Source organism: Dermacentor andersoni, chromosome 10 (assembly GCF_023375885.2).
Source record: "Dermacentor andersoni chromosome 10, qqDerAnde1_hic_scaffold, whole genome shotgun sequence".
NCBI classification, from domain to species: Eukaryota; Metazoa; Arthropoda; class Arachnida; order Ixodida; family Ixodidae; genus Dermacentor; species Dermacentor andersoni.
In genome coordinates, this window is record NC_092823.1 from 131187439 (window position 1) to 131208456 (window position 21018).

General features: G+C 46.9%; 2 long non-coding RNA genes across 3 annotated transcripts in view; one reads left to right on the plus strand and one right to left on the minus strand.

Moving 5' to 3' along the window:
• Positions 1-21018, minus strand: part of LOC140213750 (uncharacterized) — a 224240-nt gene that overhangs the window by 108662 nt on the left and 94560 nt on the right. The window contains exon 2 of one of the 2 annotated variants that reach the window (XR_011890678.1): positions 20802-20892. The exons of the other annotated variant lie outside the window; for it this stretch is intronic. This is a non-coding gene — a long non-coding RNA (uncharacterized lncRNA). The remainder of the gene's footprint in view (positions 1-20801; positions 20893-21018) is intronic. 2 annotated transcript variants of the gene reach the window in all.
• The window catches only part of LOC140213749 (uncharacterized), a 67294-nt gene that overhangs the window by 35946 nt on the left and 10330 nt on the right, over positions 1-21018 (plus strand). The gene's annotated exons all lie outside the window — the stretch shown is intronic.

Genomic DNA, 21018 nt, shown 5'->3' on the forward strand with positions numbered 1-21018 from the left:
GAGTGAAAGGACTTGTGAGGGTAGGGCCGTGGCAAGAATTGCTGCAGCGCTTCCAATGATGCGCCTCTTCAAAACAGAATGAACTCGAAGATAAATTTCTTCAGATTTTTCGCCGACTTTTCATAGCATGACCACCGTTGGATTAGACTTGAAACTTACTGACTTCAGCAACCCAGAATTACGGGGTCGTGAGCCCACTGTACGTGGTTTTGCTTAATTTTACTTTATTTACCGACTTCCGACTGCGATTACATTGAATGTATGTTTTGTGGGCCCCATTAGTCAAGTTCTTACACACACGTACACAGATATGTGGGTGTCCTACTATAGTCCCGTTTTTGCTTATTGTGTTTAAACCGCAGCATGTGGCTACACTCACGACGCAGTCACTCACATGAGCTAAAGCTTCCCCGCGAATTCCTGAGCCATTACCGCAACGACATTTGAACAAAACCTTCTCTTTAGACAAGTTATGGGAACTTCTTATCAAGGGTCACATGGGATTACCCGAAGAAGGCGCGTTTGTAGAGCGGCGTGGTTGAACACAACGGCATGTTCTGTGCGTACAAATAGACTTCATGTTTCTTTTTTAGATGATCCTCTTTCTTTTTGCAAGATAAGCAAACAGCCGTAGCCCTGCTCCGCAAGATCAATTAGAAGAAGCTCAGCGGTGGTGAATGGGCGATCGAGGGCGCCCGAACAGCCGTCAGACTCGTCAAAACCGAACCAACGATAATAGGTGATTGAAGGAGTGGCGCCCGACCGACTGGCGACGTTGGCAAACTGCCGCCACAACCGTGGGCGCTAGTACACAAGACGCCGCCTAACGGCTCTGAACAGTGGCAGGTCAAGACAGACGGCCGGGATACTCCCGATCTAAATTCCATTCGGACGGCAGCGAACAAGGACCAGACGAATCCAACAAAAGTTCACCACGCGGACTGGCAGAAGAGCAGGCGGCTGTGTCTGTTTCGTTTATGTACTGTTCCCGTCGGTGCGTCGCCTCTGCATGCACGCACTTCTGTCTGGTTCGTCTGGTCGTGTTTCGTTCCAGAACATCATCGCGTCTGAAGCAAAAGGCTGGCTTTTGCTGGGTAACAAGAACGGCCAGTGTCTATCGTCGAGACAAAAAGTAAGAACGCGGTGCCTCCGGTGACCACGTCTCTTCCAGAGCGTATCTTCACGCCTGCAGTATGTATAGTAGCAGCAGACGAAGTCCTGCAATGTAAAAGCACCGAGGAACATGCACCTTCAACTGCGCCTATGTACAGAAAGAAGGACGGACGCTCCGTGCGACGGCGCGTGTCCAAAGAGACGGGCTTTGCGCCACGCTCGTATATACCCACTTCTCCAAAACTGACCGCAGGGCACACACTGACGCCGCTCTGGCGCGCATACCGGTGGCCTCTACTACCGGTGTTCGGAATATTCGGCGCGTAGCGCGGTCAGACGCCGCCGCTGCCGCCGCGTGTTTGCCGACGAAGCTGGCCGAATCTTCGCCTACTGACAGCTTCAAAAGAAAACACCTCTCTCCTCCGTCCGTCTTCCCAGTAGCAGTGTCTGCGACGGCTACGCGTCGATCGTCCAGCTATGGCCTGGGCGGTATAGGCATGCAGAAGCCTAGAGGAGGGCTTCGAAGGCAGTGAAAAGGAAGGGAGGGGGGGAGGGGTTAGTACTGGTGCTGAACGTTATATATATATATATACTATGGGCGGCAGAGGAGGCGAAGAACAATGACCGCCGCCGCTGCCAGTAACAACACCTCTGCCTCATTTTCGAAGCGAGTTCTTCCAACTGCCGCCGCCACGTCGGAAGTCGGCGCACGCAGACTCGCGCGCGGAGCAAGACACTGTGGCGCCGTCAGGTCTTTGTCGGCCTGGTCCGCGATCCTCCGGCGGCGCCGGAATGGGCGGAGACGGCAGAGGGGGAGGGTGCCCGCTGCTGGTTTTGCCGCTTTCTTTTCCTCTGTGGCCGACGGGGGGAAGGTTAGGCCGTCGTAAGTGCTGCCGTCCTCCCCTCCTCGTATTTCCACCCCCTGACTCTACTTGGTCCTCGCCGGAGCATCTGCCGTTCCTCTCCGAACCCTCGGGGGACGATTTCTTCGAGCCCGGAGCGCGTGGCTTCGGGGCGTCCTCTCCTGGGGTGCGAGGAGGTCTTCCTTATAGGTGGAGAAGTGTATGGACTGGGGAGGGGGGGGGGGGGGGGGGGCGACCAACAACAACTTTGTCTTTGGTTTTCGCGGTGGTGTGTTGGCGGCGGCGACAGAAAAGCCAGCGGAGAAAAAAAGGAGAGGGTAGCAAGGACGACGACGCTTGGGCGCGCTTCGAAAAACAAAGACGACGAAAGGAAAGCGCAAAGCTCGGGAAATTAGGGGGATGACGAGTAGGGGGTCGGCGAAGAGGTGTGCGTTCACGAGGAGGGGGAAGCGGGTGTCGGGGAAAGGCGGCTTTTGTTTCTTCGCTTCGCGGAACTGCGTCACGACGACGAGAATCGGTCAACACACACGCACACACAGTGTGGGCCCACCCAGCGGATCATGTTTCCCGAAGTGCTGTTAACGGCTACCTTGCGAAAGGGAGCGAGTATCGGGTGTGGAACTATTGTTTGCCCGCCGAGATGCTGTAGGCCATTCGGGCCTTGTTTTGACTCCCATTTTGTAGCCCTTCTAGGGCTCTTCCGCTGTGGCGTTCTTTGATTATAGAACTGCTCAAATGGCTCTGTAATAAAAGTGCCTCTGTATTGTAGAACAGCGAATGAATTGGGGAGGTGTAGGCAGCGTTCACTGCATGTGAAGGAGTTATAAGTTGGAGCCCGTTTTCAAGAGGGCGGGTTTGATAAACGAGCCTTAAACCAGCGGTCATTGGGAGACAGCCACCGAAGTAGCCCTTGAATGGCTTACGGAAGAAAACTGAACCCTTGGCTACGCACATTAACGTGAACGGCGTGGTTAGATATACTGCAGAAGTGGCTTTGTCGCTTGACTATATTGTAGCGCGCCACTTATGATCCGAAATCTTTGGTGTGGTTATTTAACTAACACTACAAACATCACTATTCAAAAGAAGATATCATGTTTGCATGCTACGTTTATTTTTTAGATAACTTTTCGGACTACTATGGAACATGCGTTTGCGTACTAATAGCAAAGATCCTTCTTCCGATGGTACTGCTATAAGCAATGCCGTTGTGGTTGAATAACCTTGACGCACCATTTTACTGCCTAAGATATATTAAAGCGAAACACAGACTCAGTTTAAACTCGAGCACAGTTATTCCACCATTCTGCTTGACCCCTCTGCCAGAGAGAGAGAGAGACAGAGAGAGGAATATAGGAAGGCAGGGATGTTAACCAGTCAATAGTCTGGTTGGCTACCCTACGCTGGGGGAAGGGAGAAGGGAAAGAGAGAGAAGGTGTAGATACGTGTACGGACAGTACTTAAGTTAAAGCCGCTCGCGCAAACCAGAAGTTTTGAGAAAGGTCACAAGTGCCTTCACTGCGTTCTGCACAGATGATCGGTCGGGACAGTGCTTTAGTACTGTCTGTTCAATCAGAGGACACTAATCTAATTTCCTCAGTGTGTTGGACAAAGATTGTCTTTGTGCTTAAAATTGAGGACAATGGCACAATAAGCGGTCAATGTACTCCTCGCATCCGCAAACATCACATGCAGGACTATCAGCCATTCTAATTAGTGCTGAGTAGGCATTCGTGAAGGCAACTCCAAGCCATAACCGACACAGAAGAGACGCTTCACGTCGGTGCAGACTGGCTGGAGGTCTGAGTTGAAGTGACAGGTTTAGTTTGTGCAGCCTTGTGCGCCTTGTATGTGCGGTATTCCACTCTCCTAAGGAGATCGTGCGTGCTAGAATGCCAAGTTGTCTCGCGGCGTCGGTCCTTGAGGGAAGAATGGTGACGCAGCGGTCTTCTTGGTTTGACGTCCGAGCTACCTTATCGGCGTCATCATTGCCTATGATACCGCAATGACCTTGTATCCACTGAAAAGAGATATCATGGCTTTTTTCTCTTAAGTGATGGACAAGTTCCACGATTTCGCACGTGAGCTGATCGTGAGTTCCATATCGGAGAAACGACTGCACACATTGCAAGGCCGGCCTTGAATCGCATAAGACTGCCCATTTTCTAGGACTTTCAGCATTTATCACATGAAGCGCGTCGCAGAGAGCCGCGAGCTCTGCAGCTGTAGACGTAGTGACATGGGAAGTCTTGAACCGCTGGGTTATTCTCATTGTTGGTATAACTACAGCGCCACCGGAATTGGTTGATGTAGTTGATCCATCAGTATAGACGTGTGTGCAGTCGCTGTATTTCTCGTACAAGTGAAGTAAAATTAGTTGCTTGAACGTTGATGATGGCAAGTCCGACTTTTTCTGAAGTCCTGCAGTGTAATCTTTACTTACGGCGCATACACCATGCAGGAATAGAAGGCCTTGTCGCACGTGTGTAACCTGACCTGAGAGAGGCACGGGGCGCGAAGACAGTCGCACTGAATGTCATGTGGGGCCTATGTTAAAGCGATATTTCTGACATCAATTCTCACTAAATAAAGACGCGCTACGGGATAAAGCTTACAACATTGTGAGGTCCCCATTTATTGCAGTTGTACATTCACCGCATGATTTAACCAATCGCTTTTTTTTCTTCTTCTCGTCTGACACTATATACTCAATACTTGCAAACACATTTATGGCCAGAATAAAACAAGAGAGTTTGTAGTAGCAACAACTTAATTTGGGCGAGTCGGTTCATCATGAATATAACTTGACGCATGCAGTGCGAAGGGACGAAGACAGCGGCAAGAAAACAACCACGACATGACAGCGCTCGACCTGTCGTGGTTGTTTTCTTGTTGCTGTCTTGGTCCCTTCACGCTACTGCATGTTGCATTCAAGAAAGCCTGGACTCGAAAGTGACTCGAACATGGCTTTGGTGTTGCGCTTCTAAGCCAGAGGGCGCGGAATCAAATCCCGGCAACGACGGCCGCATTTTGATCGGGGCGGAAACAGAAGAAACGCCTGTGTACCATGCGTTGGGTGCACGTTAAAGAACCCTAGGTAGTCAAAATTAACCCATAGTACCCCCCCTTACGTGCCTCCTAATCATACCATTGTTTTGGCACGTAATACGCCAGAATTTCATTTAATTTTTAAGAGAGAGAGAGAGAGAGAGAGACAGAAAGAGAGAACTCGTAAGGGAAGGTAGGGGGGTTAACCATGCATGCTAAGCACGGTTAGCTACCCTTCACTGTGAAAGGGGAAAAGAGGAGACGCAAGAGAGAAGTTAGCACTTTGCACAGTTACACAGACAAGCGTCCATCGCTGAGTTGGTCACAGGCTTTCATACAGGCTGGTGCATTTCCAAAAAAACGCAGTAGCGCCTTTGTAGCCTTGCACATAGCAGGCTCACGAGGCCACGGGCCCAAGATCTTCTCCTCTGTAAAGGGCCTGTCATAACCAATAAGCCAAAGGAAAGACAGTCAACCGAAGCAGCGAAGCTTCTTGAAGAATAGGGAGGTAAATTTGTCAAGAAAAACATATATACGATAGGCAGCAAACGGGTTCGTGCAATCGAACGACGAGGAAAGCTCAAACTTGTGAACTCTGGCTGCTGGCTTGAATGCATTAAAGGTAAGGATGAGGAGACACAACGGTTCTTGCAAACGACGCACTTTCCGAACGCACAATTCGAACAGGCATATAGAAGCAAGAAAAATTATTGAACCCGCTTGGAAAAGAAATCCATATACGAGGGGACGCCCTGCGCCTCCAATGGCCTTTTAAAAAAAACAAGTGGAATGGTTGGTGAGCTGTAGTTCTTTCTTTTTTTCTCTCTATTTCTTTCGGTTCGTGTTGCTGCCTTCGCAGCTCGCAATACACTGATCGTGCTTCGCGCTGTGTACGACAGCTACAGCGGCGATCCGTATCTGTCGCGCACGCGAACAAATTACATGGTGCGGCACCGACAACGCCGTTTCGGCGCTGCAGCCCATCCGCTGCTCGCTCTCGCCCGCGCTTCGCCTACAACGCGATAGGTGGCGCGCCCGATCGAAACCTTGCCCCGCACCGCGCCCTCCCTCCCTCTCCGCCACCATCCTTCACACCCTTGCCATCGTCACCGCGCTCGCAAGCAGCCGCACACGCATTCGTCGTTCGCCTGGCCCGCTTTGTCGTCACAGTTGTTGTCCACGGCTCGCCGGTTCGGCATGTGTACGATGATGGCGTTTCGCTTTGTTGTAAACGTTCTTTTTTTTTCTCCAAATCGTTTCCCAATACACCGACCCCTACGTATATGCATTCAGTTCTTTTTTCCTTCTCTTCAATTAGTTTTTTTTTGTTTACGTTTTGTGTCTGTGTACCGCATCTCGTCGCTGTCCATGGTCCTCGTGTTCCACGAGTCGGGCTCGGCACGCAGCTTGTTGATTTTATTGGCTCCTTGACGCCGCCTCCTGTGACAACGGGCATCCGTTTTTCTCGGTAATCATCCGATGCAGGTGCTCGTAGAAAAAGAAGAAAAAAAGAAGAATTGATTTTGCATTTTTCCTCCTTTTCGCAATACTTGTAGTCGTTTTAACTCTCCTTTGCTTGGCGGCCGCCTCAGCCTCCAAATGCTGGCCACTGTTCATATATAAAGCTAGCAAACGAAGTTGGCGAAAGTACGCACGCCTTTTTAGCCACAGCGGTTGTTTTAAAGCGTTCACGGGCGATACGAAATAGATGCGTGCCTAACAGCATACATTTGGCTACGCAGGCTATGACGTATTCGTAGACATTTTAAAGCGAAAGATTTACTGGCCGCGAACTTGCGATTTCTCCATGCCCGTGCTCCGAGGAGGCACATGACGTCACACCGCGTTCCTCATCGTTGCGTTTGCCTCCGCTCGCTTCGCCAACTGCGTCGCATGCCTGATAACATTTCGGAGGATTGAAAAGGAGTGCTCGCGTGCGCCGCAAACACAGTTGAGGTGGCAGTATGGACGGCGACAATTCTGATAAGCAGGAGGAGGCCTGGAATCGACATCGGAACGAGATGAAGAGGAGACGAATCGCCCAGGAAACAGGCGAACAGCGCGCCGAACGACTGGCTAAACGCCGCAACATAGCTAAACAACCAGACTAACCTGGACTTGCAATCAAGATTAACCAAGGCGAACCATGCTATGCCTTAGCTGTCGCGACATATATCCTGGCATAGCCGAGCTAAGCCACTGCCAATTTTTTCTCTTTCTCATGTCACATATTTCATCTCCGCAGCTTGATGCTGACCTATGATTGCGATTAATCATTAAGTTTCATCGAAATGCCCAGTAGCCTTATACAAAGCGGCCATAATTCAAATGTAAGAAAAAAGCAGTTCCCACGAGAACGATACAAGTTTTGTGTACAGCGAACCCACAAAAGAAAATGGGTTGCTGGGGAGGGTTGCTGAAGCCCGGTAAGCCCGCCTCCCTTGGCTATGCAAGTGATGCACAATATATAGGTTGATTTTTGGGAGCGATATGTAGCAACGCTTGTACAAGGAAACTTGTAAACGAAAGTTATTAAAGTTGTTCATATTTCGCGTCCTGTTCTAACACCGCGGTAAAATTAAGCAGTGCATGCTACCTAAAGAAATAAACCGAAAAATAAAAGTAGCAACGCAGCGCTAATATGACACAGGTATTACAGAAGCTAAAAGCTTTCTGTGTAATTAAGTTCAGGTAGATAGTGCATATTCGAACACGTTCTCCTAGTGAAAGCACAGCGCTCATAAGAGACGTTAACAGCGAGAAACGACCGAGACGTGCTCTATTTTATGATTTACGTGTTTTGTTAAAGTACAGAGCAAGATAAACGGCGTGTAGAAAAAAAATATTTAAAAAAATTCACTGACGATTACGACACTCATTAATGCGAAACTTGAGCGCAGCTCTATACGTGTTTTCATTTCGCGATATATTGGCTAGCGTGGACAATCTGTCTCGTGCGGCACGTCACAAACGGAGGGAAGTGTGGGACGACTGCCTCGGTAATATAGAGATCGTGAGAGGCATAGCGTGGGTGGGGCGTGAGCGCGATTCACAGCAGCCGCCGCGGACAAACTTCCCAGACGGCGCTCACTACTCTGGCGCCATCTCGTAGCCATCGTCGCCGCATTACGCTTTTCTTCTCACGTTTTCGCCTTATGGCATTTTTCACTGGTCGATCTGTAGCGGCCGCCGAAATCCTCGAGCGAGAGCTCGGGTTTCACAAATCCGAATCGGCCAGCGGAGCGCAAAAACGCTCCGCGGTGGATCACACAGGAAGTCTGCGAACACGTCGCACGCGTCGCACGAACCGGTTGCGAAAACCATGCCCTACTTCCGTTCTGTACGTTTCCACGGCAACCAAACTCGCCGTTCCTCGTGTGTAATTTGACCGTGGCAGTCGCATAGTCCATCATTTCCATGTCGCGCCCGCAAGGATTGTGCATGGACAACGTGCATAGAAGGCTTCGTACAGCACCTGCGTCACTTCGTAATCGCTGTCGTCCGAGCTCTCATCGCGACTTTACTCATCGCTAAACGCGAGCGCTGCAGCAGCACCGAACGCAGCCATTTTGCGAAGCAACACAATGTTGTGCGTACCAACCGCGTACCGATTTCGCTTGAAGACGGAAGTGACGCGAGCTATTTCCGCCCGAATCCGCGCCTCGGCGGCGGAGCAAGTGAGAGCGATCCGGCGCGGAGCGAGTTGATCCGAAACGACCAGTGGAACGCGCGAACCCGCTCCAGATCGACCAGTGAAATTCGGATTCGTTGCCGCGGAGCAAGAAATCCTGCTCCGAATCGACCAGTGAAAAACGCCATTACTCTCCTCCTCCGCTTTCCGCCTCGTGGTTCCGCTGCACCCTCCTACTCCGCTTTCCTCCTCGCGTCTTTCATCCCCCGCTGTGCTTCGCGTTCGCTCTTTCATGCTTTGCTCGTCCACTCGGTTACGCCGACGCTCGCCGCAGAAACGGGCACCTAAGAGCTTCGCTCTAAAAGAAACGACGGTGACCATCTTCGGAAAAAGAGGCGAGAACAAGCCTTGGAAAGACAAGCTAAAATCTCCCCAACTAGAAAGGAAGGACAGCGGCCTGGACCGACGGGCCGACAGGGCTAAGGGACAAAGAAAAGAAGGTGTTTATGTATTGATGTTATAAATATAGTTAATTGTGTTTTTTTTTTGTTACCAAATATTTCTCATCCCACTTGCTAGACGAGTTTCCGTCACCAAAATCTTTGCCGCTATGCATGCAACATGGCGTATAGCTTCCTTGTAGTGATAACGCAGTAATTCGCACGATAACAGTACAAACGCGAGAAATATCTGAAAAGCAACACCGTATTGATTTTCAAATAATGTTTACTGCTAATGTTCAGATTCGAAGATGCGTGGAGTGAGAATATGCGAGGTCCATAACAGCTTTCGCGTAGAACATTTTGTCAGTTGGAACACCTTTATGCCCAGCATGTCCTTTGAAATAGCTGTGACTTCCTAAATTTAAGCTTTAGTGTGCACTTTCATTTTGTTCGTGAAAGCATGCACGGTCAATCTCAGGAATTCCATAACAAATTTCTTCTCTGTTAAGGCATGGCGTTTCTAATTCAATGGGTAGCCATGTAGGTCGCAAGAGCTACTACAGTCGACTCCCATTAATTCATACTTTGCGGGACGGCAAGTGTTGGTCGAATTGTCCGAAATATAGAATTAACAAGCCGAGGTAAAATGTCCGGACTGCTTAGTAACCACTTAATGCATCAGGGTGCGCCGGTGGAGGTCAAATTAACCGTAGCGACATGCTTTCGCTTTCGAACTGCACGAGTTTTCTTTCCTATATATCACCGGGACTTGCCTGTGCGTTGGAATTAGGCGAAAAGACGAATTATTCGAGGTGGAAGCATAGGAATCGCTTGCATTCTTGAACTTTGTATTCAAGCTTATGTGTAGAGGCTTCGCAGGAATCATCTTCCGCAAATTAGGGGTGTACCACAAGCTTTCGCAGCCGACGGTGGACAGCATTTCTGAGCCCAGTTAAAACAAGTGGTTTGATTGTTTGAATGATTTATTGATTTGTTAGTCTAGCGATTGATGGGTGAAGTTTATTGACCCTAAGCAACCAAAGGTGATCCCGCAGACTTTCTACGCAAAATTGCAGAGCGATCAGAGGAAGGGAAAAAAATGACAAAGCAGGTACTATGTTTTCATTTCTGCGTTTTATTTCTGGGATTTATGTGTAATTCATCGCTGGCAGTCTACTATGGATTCGCCTCTAGAACTCACCCGAATCATCACCTTGTCAACTCAGGGTGACTGCGACTAGCCATGGAGGGTTCCGGATTAACTTATATCAACGTAAGCACTTTAACATCTGCACAAAGCTCAATCGCAGCACGGGCGTTTTTTTTGCATTCTGTTTCCATCCGAATGTGGCTGCTGCTGTTGGTTTCGAACGCACAAACTCGAGCTGAACAACAGGACGTCGTATATCATTGAGCCGTCCAGGCGGGTAAAATATGGTTCGTATAGTGAGAAAAGCCTTGAATCCGAACTTGAATTTGTTGAAGAAGCTGGAGTTTATATACAACGAAATCTTAAGAATTGATATCATATGGCAAACAGTTATCGCAAACCAAACGTTTTTTTTTTTCGTTTACCTTGACTTCTTATATACTATTTGGCTGCACCTTCGACGTTTCAAGAAATTCCGTTCCTCTTCCCATTCCCCCTTTTCCTTACCTTCAGTGTAGGGTAGCAAACCGGACGCTCGTCTGGTTAACGTCCCTGCCTCTCCTCTTCTTGCTTCCTCTCTCTCTCTCTCTCTCCGTTACGATGACTTAAGCAGCGGAAACTCACTGCTCATTCCTTGTGGCGCCTTCGCCTTGGTTCTCACGTCTTATCGCTACAAGTGCTCAAGCAAAGATTCCAGGAACGCTGAATCGCTGTTCAACAAAACACTACTGCACAAGTGTAAGTTCAAAACTCACTTTCGCGTTCAAAAATTCTGTGGTTATAACTGCATAACTTTTCATTTAATAGTATGTCAAGTGCAATTTTCTTGATATTGGAGACAAAGCAAACTGCAGCCTTGAATTCTAATGAACTGTCTCCGTTCGTATTAGTTCTATACGTGTACTATAACGCCGGTATTGTACGCGAACGGGGAGAGATAAAAAAAAGACATTTGTTGGGCCCAATTGCTCTAAATTTAGAAGTGCGACCGTAGCGGCGCAGCCCGGCAGCAAGCGCGCTGTCGTCCCAAAGATACACTCGTGAATGAATCACTTCATGCAGTGTCATACACCTGTGGCAAATGTGGGAAGAAACAACTCGACTTTTATGGCTGGTTTCCACATGTTGCCGTTTGCTTGCGACTTACACATTAGATGTTGGCTTCTTGACTTAACCATCGGACGGATGCAGCTTGTTCTGAACCACAGCGTTCTTTGTCACTGCGTGCACACGTCAATTTGGGCATCCTATATCCCAGCCACACGAAAGTTCTAAGCACTGGATTCTACAGCTAGGCTCAACACCACCTCGCAGATTCAGCGATTCTTTAGCAGTTGCTCCCCGTTTACTTCCGTTTCACTGCTGCAATGGCCCCCAAGCACCCTTTATAGAGACATGACGTGAAACATGCGTGTCGTATCCGTCATTGCAAGCAACCACGATATACTCTACTGACAAGTATTGTGAGAAAATGAGCTTAGACGGGTCTGATAATGTCCACTCCTCGAATCTATACATTCTTCACGAATGAAATAACACGATAGCAGCGCAATGTCACGTGACATTTCTGGCGCCTTCATTGATGTGCTTCTTTTTCGCGATATATATAAGGACTTTCGCCACACCCTTCTCATACGCCAAGATCCGCGTCTCTTTACGGGCTACTTCCGCAGGCACGATTAACCAATCAGGATATGGCCGAGCCTCTCTCGAGAGTCTGAGTGATCGATCTTCGTCCTGAGAGCGCTGCATTGGCCGACACGAAGCAACAGCCTGTAATATTTATGCACGTGCAAAGAAAAATATAATGAGAAAAACTTGCCTCTTCAGCTGCTCCCCCAAGACAAAAGTGACGATTAAAACAAAAGAACTAAATAACTAAAAGAAATATTTTAAAACTCGAGCAGCCAGACATACCTTCCGACCATCCCGTTTAGGCAGCCCTAACTCTACACTGAAGTTCGTTTTCTGTCTGTTGTGAGCTTTTCTTTTTCTTTCTTTCTTTCTTTTTCCTTCTTTTTCTGAGCGAACCGAGGGCAACCGAGGGAGCCAGCGGTCCCACGCGTTACACCGACGTAAGAAAGAAAAAAAAGAGAAGAAGGTAAGAAAGAAGCGAGAAGGAGTCGTGATCTGACTTGGCTCGCTGTGGGCAGGATTGAACAGCACGCGGCCGTGCAGGCGCGCCGGAGGCAGGCAAAGCGCCGGCCCGCAAACTCCAATCACGACTCTTCTCCGCACACTGCGCACACGTAGCGCCGCGTGCACTAACCCGCACGCACGCACGAATACACGCTCCGTGCCTCTCGCTGTATGCGAGCGAGCTATAACGCGTTGTGCTGCGCCCGCCGCAGCCGAAGCGGCAACAGGCGCCGGTTCGTCCCATGTCTGGTTTTCTAGTCGAGCTTCGGAGCACGCCCCGAGAAACCAAGGAGAAGGGGAAGCGGGCCATGCAGGGGAGCCGCCGCTTCTTGTTGCGGGGAATATTTTATGACTTGGGCGCCGAAGAAGCTGCCGCCATATTTATTATGTCTAACCCTCCCTGCAGCCACCCCACTCCCTGCATCCACTCCTGCGCGGAAAGTGTGTACCGTGTTTACTCGACTCTAGGCTGGCCTCGAATCTAAGACGGCACTCCTTGAATGCGGAAGGTCAGAAAATTAGACGAGAAAATAATTATAAAAAGAAATTCTTCTAGTGCAAGCCGACCAAAATGATAGCGAAGTGCAAGAGCCAAGGAAAGTATAAATGACGTCTACTGGCAACGTCCAGTGCCCGCCACGTAGTTGTCCCGACTCACTGTAGGCAATACTGTATACTGACACTGCTTGCTCGTTGCCAGCGTCATGTCGAAAGCGAACTTTGAAGAAACAATGACTGTCCCCTCACTGCACGCATTGAACGGGCTCGAAATGGCGTGCCGTTACAGTAAGCTGCAGTACCGTCCGACTGCTGCCGCGGATATGTAATGGCTGCAGTATTGTCTTTGGGCGATGTCGATAGCGGCGTGCCATTCCTGCAGTTTCGACAGCTACTAACAAAGTCCTGGAATCTAAACCAACCTAGGAGTTTGGTAACTCACGTTTAAGGAAAAGAAAACAGACTGTCGCCCTACAGAATCGAATAAATACGGTAGTAGTTGTAGTATAGCATGTAGTTGCGGCAGCCAGGCTCTTCGCGTCGGCTGGAGGAGCTATTTCTGCCGCTCGGGGCTATCGCGCGGCTCCGCAACAACTCCAAAAAGCTGCCCCGTTCCATGCTCGAGGAGTTTCTCTTGCTGTTTTTGCTTCGCTTCCCTTCAACTGCATCTTCATGTTTTTGTTGTTCTTCGAGGGTTCTGTCTTGTATTTTGTTTTTCCTGTGGTATCGGCCTTCGGGCCTGCATGCAGCAGGGTTCGAGTGCTCGCTATATACAACGACCCAAAGGCTGGGCCGGCTCCCTTCTATGATGCAGGGTTCAGCCGCCGAGTTCCTTCCTTTTGCAGCTGACCTTTCCTGCTTTCGAGACCGGGCGCAATTATAACTGAAGACGAATTCGCCAGGCGAGGGGGGGGGGGGGGAGGGCTGGGGGGGGCTCCGTATACCTGCCCTTATACGCAAGCATGAAGAAGAAGAGGCGACGTACCCGTGAGGAAGGGGGCGGGGGGGGGGGGGCTGCAACGGCAGATATAAAGAAACGCGCAAAAGGCACCGAGGAAGATAGATGCGCGGATCAAAAACAAAACATGAAAGAAATGTGCAGCCGAGGATAGCCTGTTGCAGAAGAAGCGCGGACTCTCTTTTGAAATGGCTGCTGCTACGTGGTAGTGCTGGTACATTGCCAGCGCCCATGAACGCAGAAGAAAGGCAAAAAAGAAAAGAAAGATAGCGAGCTAGGTGGCGCCAGCTACCACGCCGCGTTTCAAAGGGGGTACTCAAAATCCATCCATCCATGCGTGCGCTTCGTGCTTCTCCGCGTGCGAGCATGGCCGGCCTTGGCAATCTGCTTGGACCAGTTTGTTATAAACCGCCTGAGTAAGCGGCTCAGAGCTAGGTGACACGTGTATTACGGCGTTGATCATTATATAATTTCCAAGCTTTACGGAAAAAAAAAAATGTTTGTGCAGATAACGTAATTCGTGCCTGAGCTGGGTTGTTCAGAGAGGCGGAAATTACTTGAAAGATAAATCGAAACCCATAATCATCTAATCGCTTATTAACTTCTTAATTAATTACTCGATTGAACATATTGCATTTTACGAATTGTAGCCGGCGGGCTTACAAGGAATGTCCACTTTGAATTAGTTTCCAGAATAACACCTGTTTGGAAATATGCGCCCTGAAAAGTCCCTTAAAACTACGTTGTTGCGCTTATTTTTTAAGAACACGCTCCTGATGCATTGAAGCGCAAAAGAAAATTGGAACGTCCATGTATTCCGTTCCACACTTTGGGAAATGATGTCGCGAAACTGGTGTCCTACTGGAGATTAAATTCAAGTAGATGAGTCTTGCAAGCTCACCGGCTAGATTTCGTAAATTGCAATATGTGTCGTAATGTAAATAATTAAGAAATTAATGAGTGAATTTCTGTTAATCAGTTTATAAACGTTTCGATTTCTCATGCTAGGAACGTCCGCTACTTCGAATAATCCAGCTCAAGGAGAAGAATGCTGCTTTACGCCACAGGCAATTTTTTAAAATTGCCTGTGGCAATTTAAAAACCAACATTCAACGGTCAAAAGTGTGCCGCTCCAGCTTCTGTTGTGCAGAAGCTGTAGCTGTACAGCTGCACAAGCGAGAGCTGTACTCGAGAAACGATGCTAAGAGTTGCCAAGCTATACGAACGGATCAGACAGACAGACAGTTTAGAATAGAATAGAAGAATCTTATTTATTCACTCACGAAAATAAAATCACAGTAACAAGATATACAGAAGGAGGTCCCAAAGCTCAAGGCTGTAGGGGGACCTCCTGTTCTAATTAGAAAGATCAAAACAAGTTAGGTTACGGCAAACGCAGCAAAGTTTTAAAGTTGTCTACAAATAATTACACATGACAGCAAAGGAACCGAAACATTATATGATAGTACACAGATTTGCGTTTTGAACAAATAAAAGTAACAAAACAAACCAGGTTAATGCAAATACAGCAAAGAGGTAGAATTGTTAACATGTATTAATGCAAGAAAACAAGTAAACTGAAAACATGGCATAACACTGTACAGAATTACATCATGTACTGATTTAAAAACAAAACAAAACATGGGAAGTGAAATGTAGCCTAGAGGCAGTGTTCTAACAATAACTGACACAAGGAAACAAGTGGACAGATATGATGAAATGTTGGTGAAATGGTGAAATGTGGTGAAATGTGAAATGTTAAAGAGATTTAATGGTTTACCCATAATGAAACAAACAGAACATGTTAAATTACATTACAGCATTCACAAGTTAAGTAAATATGAGAATAAATTGCAAATCGAGTATTATTATGATTAGCAAGTTGTTCAGTGTTAAAGATTATTTGGGGAATGTTTGAGTGAAGGGAATTATAGACAAGGATTGCCATGTTTAATTGAAATAGTTTATGAATTGTGAGAATGCGATGCTCTTGCAAAAGAGCATATGCACTACATCGGGGTGACTGGAAAGTAATAATGCGGATGGCCTGTTTCTGGACGTATTATAAAGGAACAACATGAGAGCCATATGTGTTGCCCCAAGTCGCAATGCAGTAGGTGAAGTGACTGGGAATTAATGCATGATAAAGAGAAAGCAAGGTTGGTAGTCTAAAGTATGGACGTGCTTATATAAGAATCCGGATACCATATCCAATTTTTTGTTTTATATGTGTAATATGGGTAGTGTACTTTAAGTTGGAATCGAGGACAACTCCCAAAAAACGACAACGACTAGAAGGTTTGATGGGATAACTATCGATAGCTATGGTCGGAATATTTATTACTTTCTTTTGAGTAGGGTGAAATAGCATGAAGACTGTTTTACTAGGGTTAATTTCTAAAGAGTTGCGACGACACCAGCGAATAATGTTTTCCAAATCGGTATTCAGCTTAGAAGTTAGCTAACTTCTAAGCTAGGCTATTAATATAGGTGTCAGCAGTTAGAATCGTAGTGTCGTCCGCATAAAGATAAGGTTCACAATGCGAAAGATGGGCAGTTAAGTCATTAATGTAGATAGTGAAGAGTAATGGGCCTAGTATAGACCCCTGAGTAACTCCCCTATCAATTAATTTGAAGTTAGAAAGGTGATTAGAAATGCTAACAGCCTGTTGTCTATTAGTTAAATAATCGCGAACAAAAGCCAGCGCCGGTCCTACAACACCGATTGCGTTTAATTTAGTAATTAAAATATTATGAAGAACTGAATCAAACGCTTTGGTGAGGTCAATAAACGCTGCTCCTGCATATTTACCTTCGTCAATGTGGTGCTTAATTCGATCAGTGAATGAAAGAAGTGCAAGATTAGTAGAGTAACCTGCACGAAAGCCAAACTGCGTGGTGCAAAGAATGTCAAATTTTGTTAGATACTTAGTTAGACGCTTTTCAAAACATTTCTCTATAATTTTGCTGAACGCGGATAATATAGCAATAGGGCGATAGTTAGAAATCAACCCTCTATCACCTTTTTTAAATGCAGGGACTATTTTGGCTTTCTTAAGTTTAGATGAAAATACACCGCATTTAAATAAAAGGTTAATTACATAAGAAAATAGGTCATCAACGATATCAGCAACATAATTTAGGTGCACTGGTTGTATTTCATCAAGACCTGCACTTGTTAGCTTTAGTTGTTGTATGACGTATGTTTCATCCGGAATGGTAGGATATAAAAAGAAAGATTGTGGTTGTCTCTGGGGTGTTGTTACAGGACTGGTAGGAAGGGGCTTATTATTATCGGAAAAGAAATTATTAAATTCATTGGTGATGTATGGTAGATTTCGATACGTACCACTAGAGCTTGAAATCTCACTTATTGGGGAAGTTTCTGTTCAAGAAAGAGTTTATGAGCTTCCACTGTTTAGCGATACCTTCAGCTTCTTTAATTTTAATTTCATAGTACTTCTTTTTGGCATCTTTCAACAATTTGTTTAGCACATTTTTGTAGCAAGCATATCGCTTCTGCAATTTGAAGTTAAATGGGCAACGTTTAATTTTCTTGTACATATTCTCTTTCTTGCGCATGCACGCTAGCAAAGCATCTGTGAGCCACCGGTTGTGGAGTGCTGGATACTTCTTGTTACATCGAACAAAAGTGGTTGCATCATGGACACATTGCTAAGTTACATTGCTAAGTTATAAGCATTGAGTCATAGACAATAAGTTCGCTGAGCGTGTATTGTGCGAAGCACGGTGTTGTCAGCAACAAACCGAAGGGCTACTGGAGGGACTCATTTAAAGTACTAAAGGATCGAAGTCGGGCTATCAGAAAATTAATCTAGATAAAATACGACGACAAAAGTTGCCAAGATTTCCAATATTATCAAGTCAATAAAGTTAAGATTGTCGACACATTTCATATCAATCGAGTAGAGGAAACGTATTGTAATAGCAGATGAGATGAGGTTAGATAAAGTTAGGGACTGAGGGAGGTATTCAGAAAGGCTGTTTCACTGCCAGTAGACGTGCTTGGGTAGATGGTATAATAGCGGGGAACGGCCAGAGAAAAGTGGTGCTGCATTGCATGTTCCTTTCACCGCTACTATATAGATTGTTTCACCATTACTGTGCAGATTGCTCCCGCAAGACCACTTTGTGTCCTGGTGTGAGCTTTGATGGGCCTCCTACACGGGTTCACGTTCTCGATCTTATTAGGTTGGTTGGTCACGAGGGTTTCTGGGATATTGCAGTCGCGTGAGCACCTTTTACACTTTGTTTGTTCGCTTGTGTGTGCACTCTCAACGTGTGCTTTAATGTGCCCCATATTTGCCAGTATACATGTTGCCTTTGTGGGAGGTCCGAAACTCTTCCCCGAATATAGAAGCTGGAACAATTGGAAGGAAACTTCGTTCGCTGAAGGGCACTCGAAAGGGTGCCTAAACTGAAACAGTGTAAGTTCAGCAAGAGTGTAAACGATTGAAAAAAGAAAACACATGCGACAAAGCTTTTGCTACAGTTTGCCATCAAAGGTATTACTTCCTCGTGTATAGTCATAAGCCACACAGCTGATATACGCTGTCGAAATGTCGAGAGAAAAAAGAAAACAGTGCCACATTCTGTAACTTCTCAGTGGCTGGGGCGTTGTGCCGCCGAGCGCGAGGTCGAGGGCTCGATACCCGGCTGCTACTACCACATTCCTAGTCTTGGCGAGATTTCAAAACTATCCCGAAACCAGATTTACGTGCACGTTAACGAATCCGAAATGGAGATGATTAATCAGTACGTGACCCACGCCCGGGGACGGGGTCGGGGTCTTGAAGCAGCTCGAGGCCTTAAAGGAGCAAATATTACAAAAATACGGCTCAGTTTTTGCGAGCGAGCATCGGCGCTGAAATAAAAAGAAGACAGGAACAAAAAGAGACACCTTTCTCTTTCAATTTACGTCTGCTAGACTCACGCGAGAGCCAAAATGAAAGGCTACGCATATTGAATGGGGCACAGGGGGAAAAGAAACAAAAACAAGAGGGTCCCTTCTGAATACACGACGACAGCCAAATATGTAGGCCACCCCGGCATTAAGGCCACGCGTGCCGAACGCGGGGCTTCGCCCCTTGCATAATGGCGCAAGCGGGTTCGATATTCCGCGCACGTACGGGTCACGGTGACATCGCCGTGCTGCTCGAGCGCGCTCGTCCATGATTCACGACTCGTGTGCCCGTCCGGTGTAGAGCCGGGACTTCGCGCAGCTAAATACTCTCTCGTGCTTTCACTCCCCATTTACTCTTCTCCTTTTTTTTGGCTCGGCAACACCAAATGACTTATGACCTTTGACTCTTCGCTGACTCCTCTTAATTTAACCGGTTGAAGCAAAAGTACTAAAGTTGTGACTAAGTCCCATTTAACTCACTTCTGGTTCGTAATGCACTCAAAACTTTCATACCACCCTTTGAAACGCCGTGCTGCTCAAGACCTTTCGTCCGCGACTCGCGACCCTTGTGCAAGGCCCTTACAAGGTCTAGACATTTCGGTTGCTGCTCGCATGATTTTATCCTCTGTATACTCCTTTCTTTTCTGGATCACCAACACACAAAGAAAGAAAGAAAGAAAGAAAGAAAGAAAGAAAGAAAGAAAGAAAGAAAGAAAGAAAGAAAGCTTTCTTCTCGCATGGATGCATGGATGGATGCTATGAGCATCCCCTTTGGAATGGGGCGGTGGGTTGCGCCACCATTTGGATCAGCACTGGCACCCCCTACCGGATGAAGCAAAAATCATTAGACTTCTGTTTGGCTCCCTGTCGGCTCCTTTGCGGACATGAATACACCCTAAATATTTTCGCATACTTTGGGATTTGTCTCCCAGCAAAATAATGATCACCAATCTCGCGCACACTTGCACTGGTTAACGATCTGCGCTCGCGGGTTTCCTGTCAGGAGTGATATGTCACACTGATACGCGGATACCGTTCGTGACGCAATAGTACCGGCCGAGCAGCGTTATAAAGCAAATGCATGCAAGATAGATTAGATTATTGTTGGGGACAAGATGAGACCCACTCCGAACGGGTGCAAATCGTTCATGGAAATAATGGTGCCAGTATGTTCTTTAAGTCACCTTTGAATCTATGCAGAATCCCCTCCTTTTCTACCTGCCGAAACCCCCCAATACTCAACTTGCCTTCGCCTTTTTACTGGCTTCCTCCGCTCCCCTTTTTAACGTTTTTATGCGATAGTACTGTACTATACATTTATTTCTTGATATTCTTTCTTGTTATTATTATTAATTCTTATGTTCTTTGTCGAAGTTACAAAGCATGCTGCAGAGGTGCACATCTGTATGCACTTTCTGGAACTCCTGCTGAAGTACTCCGGTCCTGAATTTCATACCGATGCATCAGAGCCACCTAATCGCGTATCCTACGCGGTAGTCGGGCCATCCTTCTCGGTATGTAATATTCTGCACGCAGATAGAAGCATCTTTACGGCAGAAGATTGCGGATTACTTTCGGCTGTAAAACAAATAATGGCATTAAACAAAAAAAAAAGCTGTCATTTACAGACTCTCTGAGCGTAGCAAAGGCTTTGGTGTCATTGCGGAAACATAAAAATTCAGTATTCAGTGACCTTTATTTATGTCTGTGCACTCTCTATGCATCAAACCACCATATAGTATTTTGGGTGCCAGGCCACAGAGGCATGGGCAACTGCTTGCAGACGAACTTGCTAAATCCATAACAAAGAAAGCCTGTAACATTGCCACAGCCGTCCTTCCCACAGATTTGAAGCCTTTCTTGCGCAGAATGCTGAGAAACTTTTGGCAATCTATCTGGGACCGTGAAACCTCTAATAAACTTCATTTAATTAAGTCTCACATAAGAAATTGGCCTTCAGTAACAAAAGCGCGACAAACTGACGTCATGTTCAGTCGACTGAGAATAGGACACGCATATGGTACTTATTCTTACCTGCTGACTGGTAGTGAACTTCCCCTCTGCGGTAGGTGTGGTGAGAGGCTGACCGTTCTCAAAGTCTTCGTGGAGTGTCGGGAAGCAGAACCTGAACGAAAAAAGCCCTTTCCTATAGAATACGCTGCCACATTCCCCTTCATCCGATAATGTTTCTTGGAGCAGAACCAATGTTTGATCACAAATCAGTTTTAAAATTTTTATAAGATGTCAATTT